This window comes from Chiloscyllium plagiosum, unplaced genomic scaffold (assembly GCF_037043375.1).
Source record: "Chiloscyllium plagiosum isolate Xiang-an unplaced genomic scaffold, Cpla_swu_hap1 HiC_scaffold_34, whole genome shotgun sequence".
Taxonomy (NCBI): Eukaryota; Metazoa; Chordata; class Chondrichthyes; order Orectolobiformes; family Hemiscylliidae; genus Chiloscyllium; species Chiloscyllium plagiosum.
The window spans coordinates 47,460,019-47,481,771 of NW_028270172.1; the positions used below are offsets into that span (position 1 = coordinate 47,460,019).

Below are 21,753 nucleotides of genomic sequence, written 5' to 3' on the forward strand. Positions count from 1 at the left end.
TGAATGTCAACAATGCATTTGTCTGCCTAACTGCCAACTGAACCTGCATGTTAATTTTAATGGAATCCTCACTGAGGACTTTGTGTTTTCCCCATTTACAAAATAGTCTATGCCTCCATTCTTCCTATGAAAGTGTAAACCTCACACTTTCCGACATTGTGTTACATTTGCTGCTTATTTTCCTACTCTCCTAGCGTATCCAAGTCTTTCTGTATCCTCCCCACTTTTTCAACACTATCTGCTCCCCACCCCCAATCTAACTTTGGGTCGTCTGCAAACATAGCAACAAAGTCCTCAGTTCCTTTGTCCACACGCGAATGTATAACTTGAATAGTTGTGGTCCTAACACTGACCCCTGAGGAACTCGACTAGCCCCCAACTGTCATTCTGAAAAAGATTCCTTTATCCCCAATCTCTACCTTCTACCCATTAGCCAATCCCCTAGACATGCCAGTACCTTGAATCTACATCATGGGCTCTTATCTTATTTAGCAGCCTCTTATGTGGCATCTTGTCAAAGGCCTTCTAGAAATCCGAATAGATCATATCCAATGGATCTCCTTCGTCTAGCTTCCTTGTTACCTCCTCAAAGAATACTAGGACAGTCCAGCAGGTGGAAAAGACAAGGTCATGATCAGGCACTTGAGAAGATCGAAAACTAAATTGTATCTATTGTTATGCAAGGAGCCAAGGGATCTAATGAAAGTTGGTGAACTGAATCCAAAGTTGGCTTGCACATATGCAGCAAAGGGTGACAGTAGAGGCTGTATTTGTGACTGGAAGCTTGTGACCAGGGATCGATGCTCAGATGTTTGCCGTTTGCTATGTATATTAATGACTTGGATGTGAATAATAAATAAATTTTCACATGACCATGAAAATTAGGTTTATTAATGGTGAAAAGGATGCTCTTAGAGTACAGGCCGATATTGATCAGGTGCTAAACAGGGTGGAGCAATGGCAGATGGAATTTAATCCTGATAGGTACGAGGTGATGCAATTTGGGAGGTCTAATAAGAGAAGGATATGTACAATGAATGCTTGGTCCCTCGGGAGTGCTGAGGAACAAAGGGACCTCGGGATAGAAGGCCATAGATCTCTGAAAGTAGCAGCACAGATAGACTGGGTGGTGAAGGCAGTAATACAAGATGCTTGCTTTCAGGATGTAGAGCACAGGAGCAAGAAAGTCTCACAACTTTATAAACCATTGGTTAGGTCATTGATGGGATGCTGTGTGCAGTTCTGGTCACCACAATATCAGAGGGACATGATTGCACTGGACAGGGCACAGAGGAGATTCACTGGGATGTTTTCCAGGATAGAAAGTCTCTGTTATGTGGAGAAACTGGATAAGTTGGGTTTGTTTTTCCTGGAGCAGATGAAGCTGAGAGGAGATCTGATTGAGGTATGCAAAATTATGAGAAGCATATAACCTGGTGTTGTGTGATTTTTAACACAGATGGGGTAGATTGTGAAAATCTTTTTACCAAGGCTGACGTGTCTGCCAGACCAGGTGAAATAAGTGTACGGCGAGGAATGAATAGCTTAGAGGAGATCGGAGAAAAAGAGTGATTTAAATATGAAACACACTGCCTGCGAGAGTGGTGGAAGCAGGTACTCATGACGTTTAAGAAGCATCTGGAGGCGCACTTATAATGTCAGGGCATCAGAGTCAAGAGTGTGGTGCTAGAAAAGCACAGCAGGTCAGGCAGCATCTGAGGAGCAGGAGGATTGACGTTTCAAGCATAAGCCCTTCATCAGGGCATTGTCAACTATGGACCGAGTGCAGGTAAATGGGATTCGTGTAGCTTGGTGTTTGTTGTTGGAATAGGTACAGTGGGCCGAAGGGCATGGTTCTAAGCTTTTTAACCATGTCAGAAATAGCCAGAGTACATTTCTGCTAGTTAGCAAACCTGAATTGTTTACAGTTGAGTGTTCTGTAGTATTGTCTGTATTTGAGTTTTGCTATGTCTAACTCAATGTCTTGTAGCCTCTGCAAGTGATTCCCCATGCTTCATTCTGAGTTTTGTAAGCTTTTGCAATCTGTTATCAGTTCAGCACATAGCTCCCTGATACACATCAAGCTGCATGCATTGCACAAGTATTGCTGTCATTTCACAAAATCCATGCACAGTAAGTATTACAATAGAATGATGAACTTACATGTTCCATTGTGTTTGACAGTGAAGGTGGTCTTTTGACATCAGATGGTAGTACAGTATGCATCATATTGGTTTAGGCACGGATTTTTACTTCCAATGCCATTATTATATGAGGCTTTGAGGTTAATGTGGAATCTTGAATTTTCAGAAACATTACAGGATCTTTATAGCATCACTGGAATCTACAAAAGGCGCCCAAAGAAGAAACTATCAGCAACAAATAGGCTAACATTGGATTGCAGCTTCTGGATCGTGATAGTGCTATTTTCCTTTTGTGGTATAATTTATATTGTAGTTTCATGGCGTCGTGAATTCTTCAGAACTCTTCATAGTTAATTTGCACATTAGCAGCTGCTATGTTATGATCAAAAGACGGGCATGATTTTTCTGAGGCGCGAAGGCTAGATACAGAGCTGAGGAATAAAAATGCTGGTGAAAGCTGGCATAGTGATTCTCCAGTTTCGGCCTAGCCTCAACCCATATTTGCAGGAGCAGGTATGTTTAAAGGGGACAAAATTTCCTGTCTGCCAGCAGTGGGAGCACAATTGGCATGCTAAGTCCAACTGGAATTAGTGTAGAGACAAATCAAGGGAAAGAGTTAAAGTACTTGCGTGGCAATCTTCAACAACTTGCCACCCACATCATGTCAAAAAAACAATGTTTTTCATATTCTTGGTGAAGACAACTTTATCTGACAGAAAAAAGCAGATTCAAATACACAGTAAAATTACTTTACTTCAGTACTGCTGAAAAAAGACATATTTTGTCTAGGTTTTTCATCTTGCACTCATGCAAGATTGCCAGAGTAAGGGAAAAACAACGTCATATCCTGTCTGAGAGGACAGTGCTGATTGGTTGGTTGGCAAATGGACTCTGATTGGTAGAGGTAATCCCATTGACAATGCACCAGTTAGTTGGTGACTTACAATTAACTGCCACGCTTTCTTTAAATTCAAACCATGCAATTTGACGCTGAATTATCAAGCTATTATCCTGAAGAATGTACGAGAGAATGGGTGTCACCTATTTTCTTCAGTTGAATTAAGCATAATTTGCATACATGTTCCTTCTGTCAAAGAACTTGTGAATATATGTAGCATCCAGCATGAGCAGGTGAGTCACAATGCAAGCCCAACTAACAATTTTAAACTGGTTTTTGCAAGGTTTGTAGCTCAAGTTGAGGTATAGGGTGTAGGTTTGCTCGCTGAGCTGTAGGTTTGACATCCAGACGTTTCATTCCCTGGCTAGGTAACATCATCAGTGGCGACCTCCAAGTGAAGCAAAGCTGTTGTCTTCTGCTTTCTATTTATATCTTTCTCCTGGATGGGGTTCCTGGGGTTTGTGGTGATGTCATTTCCTGTTCGTTTTCTGAGGGGTTGATAGATGGCATCTAGATCTATGTGTTTGTTTATGGTGTTGTGGTTGGAGTGCCAGGCCTCTAGGAATTCTCTGATACACTATCAGAACACTATTCCAACGAGCCACCACACACTGCAGCACAGACAAACTTCAGAAAACAGAGGAGAACCATCTATACAACGTATTCAAGAAGAACGGATACTCAAAAAATACAGTCCGCAGATTCCTCAAGAACAAACCACGACAAGCAGACCAAACACAACCAGAAACCCTAACCACCTTACCGTACATCAAAGAAGTTTCAGAAATGACAGCCAGACTACTAAGACCCCTCGGAATCCTAGTAGCACACAAACCACCAACACTCTCAAACAAAAACTAACAAACTTAAAGACCCAGTACAACCCATGGACAAAACCAACGTCATCTACAAAATTCCATGCAAGGACTGACAGAAACACTATGTAGGACAAACAGGAAGTAAGTTAGCCACCAGGATACACGAACACCAACTAGCCACAAAAAGACACGACCCTCTCTCCCTCATGGCCCTACACACGGATGAAAAAAAACCCCACCATTTTGACTGGGACAACACCATCTATCCTGGGACAGGCTAAGCAAAGACATGCCAGAGAATTCCTAGAGGCCTGGCACTCCAACCACAACACCATAAACAAACACATAGATCTAGATGCCATCTATCAACCCCTCAGAAAACGAACAGGATATGACATCATCACAAACCCCAGGAATCCCATTCAGGAGAAAGATATAAATAGAAAGCAGGAGACAACAGCATTGCTTCACTTGGAGGTCGCCACTGATGATGTTACCTAGCCAGGTAATGAAACGTCTGGATATCAAACCTACAGCTCAGCGGGCAAACCTACACCCTTTAAATTGGTTGCCTGCGTAAAAATGTTCTGCTTATCACGCAAATGAGTAATGTGATATATAAATTTAATTGCTGATGTGATACTAGGTATGTAGGCCATACCTCCCAAACACTGACATAAAAAGTCTCAAACAACATATGCTTTAGTTGTTTGCAACATGCAAGGTTCTGATGAACGGCTTTTGCCCAAAACGTCGATTTTTCCTGCTCCTCGGTGCTGCCTGACCTGCTGTGCTTTTCCAGCATCACTCTAATCTTGACTCTGACCATTCCCAACCAACCACGCTTGCAAAATTCTAAACTTAGTGCACAGAACATGTGATTCACTGTTGGAACACATTTGCAAAGTCATCCGGAGAATTACATAACAACCAATTCAACATTGTGTGCGCATGCATTGTGTGCAGTCGTCACTCAGAACCCGGATGACACTTGCTCATGGCAACAGCCTGCTTTGAGTCTTGCAGGAGGGTTTTACATTGTAGCCATCATATACTTCGAGCTGACCAGGAAACTGTGCTAACTATGTGGAGTTTGCACATTCTCCCCGTGTCTGCGTGGGTTTCCTCCGGGTGCTCCGGTTTCCTCCCACAGTCCAAAAATGTGCAGGTTAGGTGAATTGGCCATGCTAAATTGCCCGTGGTGTTAAGTGCAGGGGTAAATGTAGGGGAATGGGTCTGGGTGGGTGCGCTTCGGCAGGTCAGTGTGGACTTGTTGGGCCGAAGGGCCTGTTTCACACTGTAAGTAATCTAAGTAATCTAATCTAAAAATGTAAGTAATCTAATCTAATCTCCCCCGCTCTTACAACGTGTCATTGGTGTATTGGAAGTACCTAGAGGTTAGTTATCAACCTGTCTGAATATTGTGACACACTTTCCATGGACATCAAGTTGTGAGGTAGGAGTTGATCTGGAGTTTCTGGTCAAGATGTGCAAACACCATTCACTGCACCACAAGATCTCCCAGGAGGAGTTACAGGCATAGTCAATTCAACAGTATTTTATTATGCTATAATCTCTATGGATTTCAGTACATGTTTCAAATTCAGTGAATCATTAAACATTTGCAGCTTATTTTGCAAAATAATTCCTTCTATAACTTTTTTTCTCAATTTTGTGAAGGAATGTGCATTCCTGAAGCAGTTAAATCCATTTATCTCAAGTTCTGACAGTAAATTGCAAGATTGGAGGTGTGGTGGACAGCGAAGAAGGTTACCTCAGATTACAACAGGTTCTTGATCAGTTGGGTCAATGTGCTGAGGAGCGGCAGATGGAGTTTAATTTAGATAGATGGGAGGTGCTACAATTTGGAAAGACAAATCAGGACAGGACTTATACATTTAATGGTAAGGTCCTGGGGAGTGCTGCTGAACAAAGAGACCTTGGAGTGCAGATTCTTAGTTTCTTGAAAGTGGAGTCTCAGGTGGATAGGATAATGAAGAAGGTGTTTGGTATTGCTTATAAAATCACGAGGGGCATGGATAGGTTAAATAGACAATGTTTTTTCCCTGGGATGGGGGAGTCCAGAACTGCAGGGCATAGGTTTAGGTGAGAGGGGAAAGTTACAAAAGGAACCCAAGGGCAACCTTTCCACACAGGGGGGTGTTGCATGTAAAGAATGAGCTGCCAGAGGAAGTGGTGGAGGCTGGTACAATTACAACATTTAAAAGATATCTGGATGGGGTATATGAATAGAAAGGATTTAGAGGGATATGGGCCAAGTGCTGGCAAATAGGACTAGATTAGGTTAGGATATCTGGTCGGTGTGAACGAGTTGGACCAAATGTCTGTTTCCACGCTGTACATCTCTATGATTCTATAAATAAATAAGCCCTTCAAAGCAAACATTTTCCATTTTCAAACTCATGGAAAAAAAGAAAGCAAGCAGCAATTCTGTATTTGAAGTGAGTGTGGATCAGAGAACTCATGATACAACATTGTATTTTTATTTCCAAACAGTGCTGACAAAGTGTACTTTTCACAAGTATAAGCCACTCTGTAAGTAAAGGACATGCCATGGAGTAACCAAAATGGAATATTCTCACAATTCTGTAAAACTGTCAAATTCGTATCCAATGATATACGTTAAAGGAACTTTTGAAATGGAATTGGAGCCTCGGGTAGTCTGAAATATGCCAGCACATTCATGTATCAGCTCTGGCAATGCCTAAAGTTTAGAACTTCTCATTCTTGTTGTCAATAGTCTCCATCGCCACACCCCTTCCTATCTCTTTACCCTCATTTTAATTGTCTGAGATTTCTATGCAATCCTGACTTTTGATTGTTCTACCATGTAGGAATCTAAACAGTAAACTGTGAAACATCCATCCTAAACATTTCTGCTCTCTATTTGTCTTTATTCCTTCATGATATTCCTTAAAGCCTACTTGTCTGAACATGTTTTCAGCCATCTGTCATCATAATTCCCTTACATGGCTTGAGATCAATTTGAAATTGCTCCAGTGAAATCCCTTGGGATATTTGAACAACCGAATCATGCAAGTTTTTTTTTAAATGGGTTCTGAGTCACAGTCATATCAGCCATAATCATATCAAAGGCAAGGCAGGCTTGATGGGCCAAATGGCCTCATCTTTCTCCTGTTTGCTATGATCTTATTATTCTGGCTGAAAAACAAATGTTGGATGATTCTGCAATCATTCACCCCGAAAAGGAGATTTTAACATTATTTTCACAAAATAATTGTCATTTTTACATGCTTTTTTGCTTGAAAAAAAACCCTCTTATCTGAGTTTACGCTTCTGAATGACTTCAAATAATATGTTAGTTGCCACATTGTCATTGAAATCTTTCATTATGAATGTATGAAGTTCTTGTAATGCTTATACTACTATTAAATTTACAATCAATTATCCTGTCAGTAATGTCAGTTAAGACTGTGTCCGGAAAAAGTAGTCAAAACATAATCGAGAAACAAGAATAGACCTGCAGCTGAGGGTTATTATTGCTGAGTCAAAAATGGGATAAGGTAAAGGCTTCTCCAACTTTCAGAAGCTAATTTGGATGTTAGTCCCTATCATATCTGCAGTTAAAATAAAGCAAAAGGAATAACTAGGCATGTTACTGTAAATATAACTTGTCATTTGGCTTGATAAAAACATAACTTGGTTATAATTTGTGATCTCCATTATCAAATCATGCAGTAGGTTAATTATATGCTCGAGTTTTCCAGAAACTGTTAGATTTCTGCTGTGTTCTCATCCTCACCGACCATCCCGCCAGAGCTCTGCTTTACCGGCTAGGACATCAGATCCTAGTTTTTTTTTAAGAATTGCAGAGTCTTTCTTCATGACACAAAATCATTGGGGGAAGACAAGCCATGTCCCCTTGTTATAGTAAATGCAAGTGGCTGAGTGAAGAGGTGAACGTGTAGGTCTGGGAGAGGATTGGCTGGGTGAGGTAAGTGTGCAGGTGGAGGCAGCTGGGTTCAGTGACAGCTGAGTGACTTGGCTGATCAGATGGAAGAAGTTGTCAGGTTCACAGAATCTTAAGGAAGAGTTATGGGGAAAGTTGTATAATATACACAGTGTATGCCCAGGTGTCAGACGAGCATTTTTCTGACTATCATTTCCTGGGTAATTAGGTAAGGAAGTCGGAAATGAGTGCGTGATGCTGGGAAAGCACAGGTCAGGCAGCATCCAAGGAGCAGGAGAATCAACGTTTCAGGCATGAGCCCTTCATCAGCAGTCCTCACTTTCTACAAGAAAGTCAGAAAGGTCAGTAAGCTCCGACATTAACTGTTTCAGAGACTTTCAAAAGATTCCAGGGAGCACAGGCATTTCTTGTTGGAAGTTCAATCTTCTCGGGTAATTCCCGAGAATTCAATGCATCAAGAACTTTTTAGGGATTCCAGCACACATCTCTAGCTGTATGTCCCGTTCCCCAGCTATCTGGAGACTAGGAGACCTGGGCTAGTGTTTGTATCACTACACAATGGATAAGGAAGGTCATTCTAATCAAATTTCATTTTTCTACCCATCTTCCCCTCTCACCGTAGTCCCCGATTGGTTACTAAATCTTCTTTAATGGTTATCAAATGGTTTTAATGCTGAATAGATAACTTTGTTTGCATGTTCCTCATTGTTAGGATGTGGGCACTAATCACAAGGCTGTATGTATTGTCAGTCCCTAGGTGTCTGACCCATCACATCAACTAAGTGTTGCAGAACTGAAACCAGAATGACTGCTGAAATGGGAGGACTAATGTGAAGAGAGACTGTAATCAGTTCGGATGAGTTTAGTAGAGGGGGTGGGGGGAATCTCATAGAAACCTATAAAGTTCTAACAGGACTAGGCAGGATAAACGCGAGAAATACATACCATATGGCTAGGTAGTTCAGAACTAGGGGTCAGAGTTTAAGGATAGAAGGTAGGTCATTTATGACCGAGATAAGGAGAAATTTATTCACCTAGAAAGTGGTGAGCCGGGGGAATTCTCTGCAACAGAAAGCAGTTAAAACACTGAATGGAGTTGGATGTAGTTCTTCGGGTGAAAGTAATCAAAGGGAGAAAGCGGGAACAAGGGATTGAGTTTGTTTATCAGCTATGATCATACTGAATGACAGAGCAGCCAGGAAGGCCCAAGCTGCCTACTTCTGCTTGTGGCTAATGTGTGCAACTGCCTTCTCGGAGAGATATTAATGAACCAGCAATTTAGAAACTTACATGGTCAATTTCTGGGGCAAACCCACAAATTACTCGATTTAATGAACACAAATTGCAACTTGTCATTACTATTAATGTCTAAATTACCTAGAACTTCCCGGTATGAGTCAAAGGTTTGCCTTTTACTAATTTGAATGTGGTAACTTGCCTTATTTTTGCCATTTAATTTGAAATAATTTTACCTAATTTACCATCCAAATCTCTTATTCCCTCTTTTTGCTATTCCATTTCAAGGTTGAAAGCGCAGGATTTTCCAGACATTTTGTTGATTTTAACAGAAACCTGATATAGGCCATCAACAATTTGTCATGAAGCAGTTGTTAAATATGATAACATTAATTAAAAATAGAAGTATATGACTTCAACATTTTGGGATGGTTCACTACTATCAGAGGCCAAATAGGTTGTTGATATGGAATGTGTTGATTTCTTTAAAGAAGTAGGGACAGCACCCTGCTCTCCAGCCAAGGTGTTAGAGAACACTTCCCTGCTCTTTCACCTCTCCTCCTGATTCATCTTCCATCTGCCTGATGAAGAGTGCTAAAAAGGATTAGTCTCTGTGGACCACCCAATGAAAACTGCTATCTACAAGGTCCACTTGAGAGATCCCAAAAAAGAACTGGTCCCTGCCCAAAGCTTTTATTGTTCGATCAGATTTCGAAGAACTGGTTATTTTCTTTGTGTCAATCAACTATCTGAATCCTTTTGGCCAATGACTATGGGACAACAACCCGATGTCCAGTGGCCTTTGTCCCCTTGCCCACTTCCATTCAAAGGTTAGGTTTTATTCCTTCTAACAACAAAACTTTATTATTAGTGTATTGTTTTCAGAAATATTTCAGAAAATTTGGCACCAGGTAAACCATTGGTGCTAGTTCAATGCACATCATAACATCTGTGTTTCTTATAATTCTTCCCTTTTGTGTTCCCGTGCTAGAATTTTGGAAAGTTAATTACTGCTGCAATTGTTGCTACACAGAAAATACTCAGAAAATTATGTTTTTAAGGGACATTATCCAATACCAAACAATTCATTCTAAAAGTTTTGCCTAATTGAGTGAAATACAGGCAGGAATTTTATCAGACAGCAAGTTTCCCTGCAGCTAGGTCTAAAAGCAAGACCTAAAATAGGTGAAGGGCAGCATCTTGGGTGGATTTTACAGTGCTGATTAATTGAGAGGTCAGTAGAAACACAGAATATAGCCTACCTCCCAGAATAGTTGAGAGATTAGCAGCTCAACAACCTCAAAGCACCATTGTTAGTGTTGGCCAGAGCTGAGGCTGCAGGAGGAACACAAGAGCTTTACTGAGGTTTCTTTGAAGATGAGATAAGTTGTTCTGTGTAGATTCAAGTGATATTTGTTCGTGGAGTGTGGGTGTCGCTGGCTAGGCCAGCATTAACTACCTATCTCTAGTTGTCCAGAGGGCAATTAAGAGTTGATCACATTGCTATGGGTCTGGAATCACATTTGGCCAGGCCAGGTAAAACTTCCCTAAAGCACATTAGTGAACCAGATGGGTTTTTTTTACAGCAATCAACAATGGTTACGTGTTACTAAATGGTTAGCTTTTTATTGAACTCAAATTTCACCATCTGTCATGGTTAGAATCAAACCCATGTCCCCAGACTTTAGCCTGGATTATTAATCCAGTGACATTACCATTATGAGATGTGGGAGAAAGAGGACACAATTCACTGTAGTTGGGCCATCCAAGAGTCAGAAAGAAGCATCCTCTGGGGAGGCCACCAGGGTTTAGCTAGTGGCCATCGCACCTGACGGGAAGTAGCTTTAAATTGGGCACGTTTTTGGCTGGTCCTTCTGTGTTGCTGAGGTCACCACTATTGGTCATGTACTGTAGTGGCGAGAAGACATCAGGCTCCTTTCCTGATGCTTTCCACAATGATTTTTCCAGGCTTCCCACCTCCCAGGCCATCTGATAAAGTCCAATTTACAGGTTCTATGCACATTAAGAAATGAGAAAATCCAAAATGCCACAGCAATACAACTTCAAGGGTTTACCAGGCTAAACTCAACCTCCTCCACCTCTGATTATATCTTACAATGCAACAGAAACAACATACTTTTTGGGTATTCATGCAGACAAAAGGATAATTAAGTGATTTTCATGAACAAGAAAAGATAAATTACATCACAAGCATAGTCATTCCAACCCGATATGCAAAACCCAGTCTCTTTCATGCTACTTTATGCCATCAGTCCTAGAGTGAGAACTTTGCTGAAGGTGACTAGTGCAGAAATGAAACTAGCGTGACATTTGCTGACACTTGTGGATTGCACCCACATGAGTCAGCAGCGGTAGATAGAGAATGGAGATAAAAGGAAAACAGAATGAACTCCTTTGAGAATTTGTCCAATAGCTGATGTTTACTCTTTAAAGTGTGTGGTTGTATTTTGGCGGTCTTTGGAAAATATTGCATTTTGAAACTCTTTGGACTCGCCCGCATTTTTTTAAAAAAGTTTATTCATTCACAGGATGTGGGTCCTGTTGGCTAAACCAGTGTTTATTGCCATCTTGATTGCCCCTGACAAGGCAGTAGTGGGCTGCCACCCTCCAGTGCTGCTGTCTATGTGGACACCCACAGTTCCCGTACAAAGGGACTCCCAGGATATTTATGCAGTGGTGAAGAAATGGCAATATAGAAACAAAGACGCAACATTGTATTAACTTACTTGCTTTTTGTTTGCGTATTCAGAAAGTAATATTTCATTTTTCCAGAAATAAAAACATATTCAGCAGATAAGTATTACTGTTCGCTTTTCTATGATGAATTTGAAAATTCCATTTGCAGTTACCATTTTACAAACTCCATATGAACAACCTAATAAAATGAGAAGCGGTTACAGGAAGTTAACCAAACAGATTAGTGTTCCACAGGAGTTGATACAATGACTAATATTGTTCACCATTTACTGGTAGAGACAAAGGTAATGAAGCTAGGAATATAACAGGGAAATAGAGGTACGGCCTAATGTTCTAAAGATACATGTTGATATCCTGTCATGGATACGGTATGGAAGCAGGCCATTTGGCCCATCAGGTCAATCCAACCCTCTGAACAGCATCCCACTCCGAACCACCCCCCCCCCCAAGGGCCTGCATTGCCCATGGCTAATCCATCTAACCTGCACATCCCTGGACACTATGGGCAATTTAGCTTGGCCAATCCACCTAACCTGCACATCCCTGGACACTATGGGCAATTTAGCTTGGCCAATCCACCCAACCTGCACATCCCTGGACTGCAGAAGGAAGCTCACATAGACATGAGGTGAATGCACAAACCCCACAGAGGATGGAATCGAACCTGGGTCCCTGGAGATACGATGCAGCAGTGTGAACCACTCAGCCACCATGCTGCCCTGCAACATTCGCAAAATACAGTAACAGCTTTTCAGTTACCAAGATGACTAACTGAATACATTACCTACAAATCACTTGATAGCAGGTGGTCGATGAAATTATTCCAACAAATTTAGTGAAAGCTAGTCTATACAATGGTGACCATGAAATGATCACCCAAAGACCTGCCAGACTTGCTAATGTCATTTCGGGAAGAAAGCTCCATATTTACCTGCCAAGAGAATCCAGAACCACAGAAATCTGGTTGACTTTTACTGTCTTCAACACACAGTTGTCCAAAATTGATATTAGAAAAGTCCAGAAGGAATGTAACTGGACAGACCCGCTCGCATCAGAAACGACAATAGAACAACTAATCCTGTAAAATATAACATCTGGGGGCATGTGCTTAAAGAGCACACTGAGTGGTCAAGCATCAGTCTGACAGTAATACCAAACAAATTGTAACTTACAGCCAATATCCCCGACCCCACTATCACCTCCCTGGTTATGTCCTGTCTCTTTGAGAGTAGCAGTGGTACACAATCAGGAAATAATTGCCCTGGAAGTCCTTAATGTTGGTTCTGGACTCCGTGAAGTCACGTGATAACAGGTCCACCATAGGTAAGGAAATGCATTGTGACCTACTGCCCTCCACAAACTAATGAATCAGTACTCCTCCAAGTTAAACACCTCCTGGAAGATGCATTAGGGATAACAATGGCACATAATGTACTCTACGTGGGAGACTTCAATGTCCATCACCAAAAGTGATTGATAGGACGGCTACTAAGTCCTGAAGAATATATCTGCAAAACCTGCCTGTAACAAGTTGATGAGAAGCATCAAGAGGAAAATCTGATTTGACCATGTACTCATCAATTTACCAATTGTCAGTGCATGTGTTCGTGATTGCACTGGTAGAATATCTACATTGCTTTTGTTGAGATAACGTTCTGGGTTTGCACTCAGAATGCCCTGAATCATGTATGCGGCAAATCACCATGTTTAATTAAAAACATTCAGAAGAAATCAGCCAACTCAAAATTGGGCATAAAGAGGTACTGTGGGTTAAGGGCAAAAAGAGTTACTATCTCACAGCACAGAACATCCCTCACACTTCAAATAAACTCTTCATGGTCTGGGATGGTGGACCTGGAGTCATAGAAACCTACAACACAGGAAAATGTCATCTTAGCCCAGAAGATCGGAACCAGACAAAACCAACCACACAGCGATTCTAATCCCATTTTCCAGCACTTGGCCATTCCTTGTATGCTATATAAAGGAGGTGGAAAGGAAACTCAATAAGGCGAAGGGTATCACAGCAGAACCCCACCTGAATCAAGTTGTGGACAAGACGACCCAGGTTCCACCAAAACCCCCTTCCAAAAGAAGCTGTTAAGCCCACCCCAGCACCTATTCCCACCTGGTCGACAATTATTACAGCTGTTTGTGGGATGTAAGAGTTAGTCCACCTGGCCAGTGTAGGCAGGTGGTTAGTGGGGGAGATAGAGACAGAGGCTGCTGAAAGGCATACTCTACCCTGGCTTCTGTCTTCCAGTGCACCCTCTCCCCACATTCCTCTCTCTGGGTGTCCCCACTTCCCAACAGATGTTAGGTGAAACTTCCTCAAACCGGGTCATAATTCTGATACGAGCCAGGAGTGTGATGAAATACTCTCCACTTGCCTTGACGAGTGCAGCTTCAGAAACACTCCAGAAACTCAACACCAGGTAAATTAAAGCGACTCGCTAAATTGTCACCCCATCCATCACCTTAAAGACTTCTTCCTTTCACCACCAATACACAATGGCAACAGCATGTTTCATCCACAAAATGCATGCTGCAATTCACCCATGCTCCTTTGACAGCATCTTCCAAATCTGCAATTTAAATCACTGAAAAGGGGAGGGATAGCAGGCTCTTGAGAACATCACCTGCAAGTTTAACCCCAAGCCACACAGCATTCTGACTTCCAACTATATTGTCATTGGTCACAATGACTGGATCAAAATCCTGAATCTACCATCCTTACATTATTGGGGGTGTAACTGCTGTTTGTGGAATACAGTTCCAAACCTCTACCAGCCTTTGTATATAGAAACGCTTCTTAACATCCCTCGTGAACAGTCTGGCCCTAAATCTAAGGTTATGCCCTTGTTTGAGAATCCTCAACCAGTGGAAAGAGTTCATCTTTACCTAACCTGACTTTTCCTGTTAATATCTTGAAGGCTTTGATTAGATCATGCCTTAACCTTCAAAATTCTAGAGAAAAAGAGGCTTGATTTGTATTATCTCTCCTCATAACTTAACCCCTGAAGATGAGGAATCATTTTTGTAAATCTTAGTAATTCTCCCCACAAGGCCAATATATCCTTTCTAAGGAGTGATCGCAATTGGGGATGGGCAACAAATGTTGACTTTGCCAGCCACACCCAAACCACTATGCAAGAATAAAAAGTAAATGATACAAATATAAGAATCGGAATTACATTCTCAATTGGGTGCCATAGATACAAATGAATAATGCTGTTGTAAAACACAAGCAGAAGTTATTAACAAACTTATAAAGGAGAGATGTAAACTGGATGTGTACTGGCAGGATGTGACTCGTGACATATTATTCTCTCAGATATTTATGATTATATTTATAGCTGGTCTCCATTTTACAAAAGGATACAGAAGCACTGGAGAAAGTGCCAAAAAAAATTGACAAGAATTTCACCTGAGCAAGTACAATTATCAGGAAAGACTGAACAGGCTGGGGTTCTTATCTCCAGAAAAGAGAAGATTGAGAGGCGAGGTGATAAATGCTTTTAAATTTATGAAGGGTAGACAAAGGAACTGCTCCTGATTGCGGGGAGTCCAAAACTAGGCACCATGAATACAAAACAGTCACCCTCTCCTCCCTGACCTATCACCTTCATCCCCTCCCCCACTCACCCATTGTACTCTATGCTACTCTCTCCCCACCCCCACCCTCCCCTAGTTTATCTCTTCACGCTTCAGGCTCACTGCCTTTATTCCTGATGAAGGGCTTTTGCCCGAAACGTCGATTTCAAAGCTCCTTGGATGCTGCCTGAATTGCTGTGCTCTTCCAGCACCACCAATCCAGAATCTGGTTTCCAGCATCTGCAGTCATTGTTTTTACCTACTGATAGGTGGCACAGGTGGCTCAGTGGTGAGCACTGCTGCCTCACAGCACCAGGGTCCTAGGTTTAATTCCAGCCTCAGGTGACTGTGTGGAGTTTGCACATTCTCCCTGTGTCTGTGTGGGTTTCCTCCGGGTGCTCCGGTTTCCTCCCACAATCCAAAGATGTGCAGGTCAGGTGAATTGACCATGCTAAATTGCCCATAGTGCTAGGTGCATTAGTCAGGGAGAAATGGGTGTGGGTGGGTTACTCTTCGAAGGGTCAGTGTGGACTAATTGGGCCGAAGGGCCTGTTTCCACACTGTAGGGAATCTAATCTAATCTAAATCTAAATCCTTTTAAAAAATCAGGAGGAAGTTTTTTTTTCCTGAGAAGTGGTGAGGCTGTAAAAGTTCCATGTGATTAACAATTAGATTAGATTAGATTCCCTACAGTATGGAAACAGGCCCTTCAGCCCAACAAGTCCACACTGACCATCCCAAAGAGAAACCCACCCAGACCCATTCTCCCTGACTAATGCACCTAACACTACGGGCAATTTAGCATGGTCAATTCACCTAACCTGCACATCTTTGGATTGTGGGAGGAAACTAGAGCACCCGGAGAAAACCCACGCAGACACGGGGAGAATGTGTAAACTCCACACAGTCAGTCGCCTGAGTCGGGAATTGAACCCGGGTCTCTGGCGCTGTGAGGCAGCAGTGCTAACCACTGTGCCACCATGCAGCCAAGTGGACAGGATTTCACACAGTGCTGCAAAGATCAAGCTGCAAATTGCCACCGTGGGCGGCACGGTGGCACAGTGGTTAGCACTGCTGCCTCACAGCGTCAGAGACCCGGGTTCAATTCCCGCCTCAGGCGACTGACTGTGTGGAGTTTGCACGTTCTCCCCGTGTCTGCGTGGGTTTCCTCCGGGTGCTCCGGTTTCCTCCCACAGTCACAAAGATGTGCAGGGTCAGGTGAATTGGCCATGCTAAATTGCCCGTAGTGTTAGGTAAGGGGTAAATGTAAGGGTATGGGTGGGTTTCGCTTCGGCGGGGCGGTGTGGACTTGTTGGGCCGAAGGGCCTGTTTCCACACTGTAATCTAATCTAATCTAATCTAATCTAATATTTAAAGCTTGTGTAATTTACGAAAGTTCATAGAGCACCAAGATAGAACTTCAGCCTTAGATATGACATTTTGGCTGAGTAGTAAGAGGTTTATCTCGGAGTTAGAACCGTGCAAGATGAAACGAAAGAGTGTGGGGCTGAAAAAGCATAGCTGGTCAGGCAACATCTGAGGAGCAGAAGAATCGACGTTTCAGGCATAAACCCTCCATCAGGAATTCCATAAGCTTTCATTAGGCTTATGCCCAAAATGTTGATTCTCCTGCTTCTCGGATGCTGCCTGGCCTGCTTTGCTTTTCCAGCACCACACTCTTGACTCTGATCTCCACTGTCTGCAGTCCTCACTCTTTGTGGGCGGCACGGTGGCACAGTGGTTAGCACTGCTGCCTCACAGCGCCAGAGACCCGGGTTCAATTCCCGCCTCAGGCGACTGACTGTTGGAGTTTGCACATTCTCCCCGTGTCTGCGTGGGTTTCCTCCGGGTGCTCCGGTTTCCTCCCACTGTCCAAAGATGTGCATGGCAAGTGAATTGGCCATGTTAAATTGCCCGTAGTGTTAGGTAAGGGGTAAATGTAGGGCTTCGGCGGGGCGGTGTGGACTGGTTGGGCCGAAGGGCCTGTTTCCACACTGTAAGTAATCTAATGTAATCCTCCTCCAATGCAAATTGAAGGCCCCACTTCAGAATTTGATTTGCTCATCTCATGTGACACTTTGTTCTAGGCCACAATGGAATACTTCAAGTGTCACTGAAGAAACCTTCACCTGAGATTCTGTTTGTTCTGGTGACTATAAGTAACTCCACAAGAATATACAAAGAAATGCCTCTCTTTAATCATGAAAAATGAACCACACATTAAGTAGTATTTATTCCCTTTGCCTTTCATGGAAAAGTCTAGTGTCTGCTGCAATTGTCCATAAAGCAACAATGGTTGCACTTCAATCACATGGAGAGCACTTTGGAAGATTCTGAGGCCTTCTTAAGATAATATATAAATGTTTTATTTTTTTCTTACATCTCACTGCCAGTTACATTATCAAATAAGCCTTTTTTATAAGGATTCTGGGTAATCCAAGATGGAGGATGGGAAAAATTTCTGGCTGTAACAGCTGCTCCTTTTTTTGAGGTATTTTAGGTGTTGGAGGTGATTCCCTCGAATTCCAGGAGCAGCAATTACTGTTTTATATGCTGTTGCATTGCTTTGGAACTTTGGGAAAAAAAAGTCAAAACAACAGCAGTTTTAGAAGGGAGAAGAACAGACAAAGGAAGCACATGGTGAGGACAGTGCAGGAGAGGGAGAGAAAGAAACTGACACAGCAATGAACCTATACAGTTACTGCCTTTGCAGTTTGAATTCATGTATCGCTGGACATGAAAATTAATGACCTGCCAGAGGAAGTGGTGGAGGCTAGTACAACTGTAACATTTAAAAGGCATTTGGATGGGTATATGAATAGGAAGGGTTTGGAGGGATGTGGGCCGGGTGCTGGCAGGTGGAACTAGATTGGGTTAGGATATCTGGTCGGCATGGACAGGTTGGACCGAAGGGTCTGTTTCCATGCTGTACATCTCTATGACTCTATTGCGATTGGATGTATTAAGCTTAGAAAATGGAAGGTGCACAATTTGAGCAAAGTAGGGTGTGATATATGATTTTAAGGGACAACACATTGCTGTTTTTCCTTTCTCATACAATAATGCGAGGGACAGTTTTAATTCTAATATGTCTACTTTAGGGGAAATTATAATGATTTCATATTCTTGCTTCCAAGAGTCAGATAATGGGAAGAGACTCAGGGGCAACAAATTCAGAAACAGAAGTCAGTGTACCCAACTCGCAGCAGCCCTAACATTTTGTCCTTTAACACCAACATTGGACAAGATACAAATTATGCATGCTGTACACCAAAGCTAATTTCCTGATGTACCCATCTAAATTTACTCAACACTTAATGATCACTCAAATCCTTGCAGCATTCAATAAGCATTTCAAACATTCTGCCAAAAGGTCTTACTAAGGTCAAATAAAAAAAGCAATCTGGTCATTTCATGGCTTAAGCCTACAGGTGGTTCTATGACACAATGGATCAGCTACCTAACTGGCATGATACTAAAGTGTGGTCCCAAGTGGTTGAAGGGTTGAACCCCAGCCACTGTCTCTCACAACTTAAACAAAGCTTTCAGGGAATGGTCGCCTAGTGTTGTTTGCCTAATCTCTTCTCTCCAGCATATTTTTCAGATGCATTTCTGAATTACAGTATCAAAAGCACTTCCAGATGGTCAATGTCTTGCATTACATGCAGAGAAGTGCTGGTTATATTTGGACATATGAAGGGGGGATGCTGTGGAACACATCACAGTCCTGTCAGCTTGTCAGCCACATGCCTAGACACACTTCCGAATTCTGTTGGAGATTTGAAATTTCCCATGTTCCTCAGCACACTAGAACAAGGGTACTGCCGAGATCCCTTGAAGATGTCAAACACCAGAATCTCATGTACCTGCAAACAGTCACAGGAAACATTACTGTCATTGTAGACTGAGAAAAAAAACTGCACAGACTGCTAATCACTACAGCAGAATCTAATGAGATATGAGAAGTGTTTAAAAAAAGCATAATTAATTATTGTTGCAAAGCTGTTTCAATAGCGGAGTGTCTTTCCATTTAATCTGCATCACTAACAGTATACTTTTCATACAGCTCTTCCCTTCTGTCTTCACGTCTACTAATAGGTACAAGGAACTTGGAGGATTTCAGTAATCTTTAATTTTTTTCATAAAATGGGAGTATTGCTGACAAGACTGGCATTCAATATCCAACTCTATTAACTTGACAAGGCAATGGTCAATAGCCTTTTTGAATTGCTGTACAGGTACATCTACAATATTTCTGGGAAGGGACTGCCAGAATTTTGAATCTGTGCCCTGTGACAGTGGAGGAACAGCGATGTAATTTCAAGTCAAGATGGTGTATGGCTTGGAGGGGAATTTGCAAACCTGTGGTGTTCTCTTCTATCTCCCGCTCTTTTCCTTCTAGGTGGTAGAGGTCACAGGTCAAAAATAGCTTGACACCTTGCTGCAGTGCATCTCCTAAGTGGTTCACCCTGCTACCATTCTCTGCTGATGGTGGAGGAAAGAAATGCTTCAAGTGGGAGATAAAGAGAGTTGATTAAGTGGGCTGCTTTGTCCACAAAGGTACTAAGCTTGAATGTTGTTGCAGCTGCACTTATCCAAGCAAGTAAAGAATTATCCATCACACTCCTATTTCTGCCTTATAGGTGGTGGTCACATTAGCTTTCCATTATGCTGTAAATTCCTCCCTTTTTGCTGGGTTTTCAAATTTGTCCAATCTTTTAACCGAGCACTAATCTTCGCAGTAACGTATACTTTTTCTTTCAATTTCATAGTATCCTTCATTTACTCAGCAATGAATCACACATCCTTTTCATTGAATATTCCTTCCTCAAATGGAATATATTTCCTTTTTTTTATTTGTTCATGGGATTTGAAGGTCGCTGGGTTGGTATTTATTGGTTGGAGGGTCCCAAGGCAGAAGACAAGGCGCTCTTCCTCCAGTTAGCGGGTGGCTTTGATTTGGCGATGGAGGAGGCCCAGGACTTGCATGTCCTTTGGGGAGTGGGAGAGGGAGTTGAAGTGGTTGGCTACAGGGCGGTTGGGGTTGTTTGGTACTGTTGGACTGGTCAAAGGAGAGCTTGGTCCAAGGACATGTCAGTGTCCACCCCTGTTCCATGGGAGCGCATGAGATTGGTGCAGTTATTGTTGCCCCTGCAGCTGGAGGGGTTGACCACGGTGGCTCCCCTTAGCAGAGGAAGCAGGTAGCACTGTACAAGCTGCTGGCAAAGGCAAGCAGATGACATGCAGCTGATGAAGAATCAAACTGCTCGAAGAGGCAAAAAAAAAACTTTTGAACAAGTTAGCTATCACCTATGACACAGTGAACGCACTCTCACAGAAGTAGTGCATCAAACAGCAGTTCTTCAAGATCATGAATGGACCTCTATAGAGTAACTGGCCAGAGCTTTCCCAGTTTGATGGTTTCATTGAAGAGCCTTTACCTGCTGTGTACTTGTCTTAGTGACTGTGTGTGGCATTCTTACACAGTTGTGAAAGGAGTTCACGATTAAAAAAAATCTTTCATTGCCTGTTCAGATCATAGAGTCATAGAGTCAGAGATGTACAGCATGGAAACAGACCCTTCGGTCCAACCCGTCCATGCCGACCAGATATCCCAACCCAATCTAGTCCCACCTGCCAGCGCCCGGCCCATATCCCTCCAAACCCTTCCTATTCATATACCCATCCAAATGCCTCTTAAATGTTGCAATTGTATCAGCCTCCACCACTTCCTCTGGCAGCTCATTCCATACACATACCACCCTCTACGTGAAAAAGTTGACCCTTAGGTCTCTTATATCTTTCCCCTCTCATCCTAAACCTATTCCCTCTAGTTCTGGACTCCCTCACCCCAGGGAAAAGAGTTTGCCTATTTATCCTATCCATGCCCCTCATAATTTTGTAAACCTCTATAAGGTCACCCCTCAGCCTCCGACGCTCCAGGGAAAACAGCCCCAGTCTGTTCAGCCTCTCCCCATAGCTCAAATCCTCCAACCCTGGAAACATGCTTGTGAATTTTTTCGGAACCCTTTCAAGTTTCACAACATCTTTCCGATAGGAAGGAGACCACAATTGCACGCAATATTCCAATAGTGGCCTAACCAATGTCCTATACAGCCGCAACATGACCTCCCAACTCCTGTATTCAATACTCTGACCAATAAAGGAAAGCACACCAAACGCCACCTTCACTATCCTATCTACCTGCGATTCCACTTTCAAGGAGCTATGAACCTGCACTCCAAGGTCTCTTTGTTCAGCAACACTCCCTAGGACCTTACCATTAAGTGTATAAGTCCTGCTAAGATTTGCTTTCCCAAAACGCAGCATCTTGCATTTATCTGAATTAAACTCCATCTGCCACTTCTAGTAGTAGTCATGGGCGATTTCAAC

The 21,753-nt window shown here is 42.5% G+C and overlaps 1 protein-coding gene across 6 annotated transcripts in view; it reads right to left on the minus strand.

Annotated features, from left to right (window-relative positions):
- Nucleotides 1-21,753, minus strand: part of atxn1a (ataxin 1a) — a 375,415-nt gene that overhangs the window by 299,844 nt on the left and 53,818 nt on the right. Inside the window, exon 1 of one of the 6 annotated variants that reach the window (XM_087978652.1) lies at nt 2,164-2,306. The exons of the other annotated variants lie outside the window; for them this stretch is intronic. The gene's annotated coding sequence lies outside the window, so the exon portion shown is untranslated. Of the gene's footprint in view, nt 1-2,163; nt 2,307-21,753 lie in introns of those variants that run through there. 6 annotated transcript variants of the gene reach the window in all.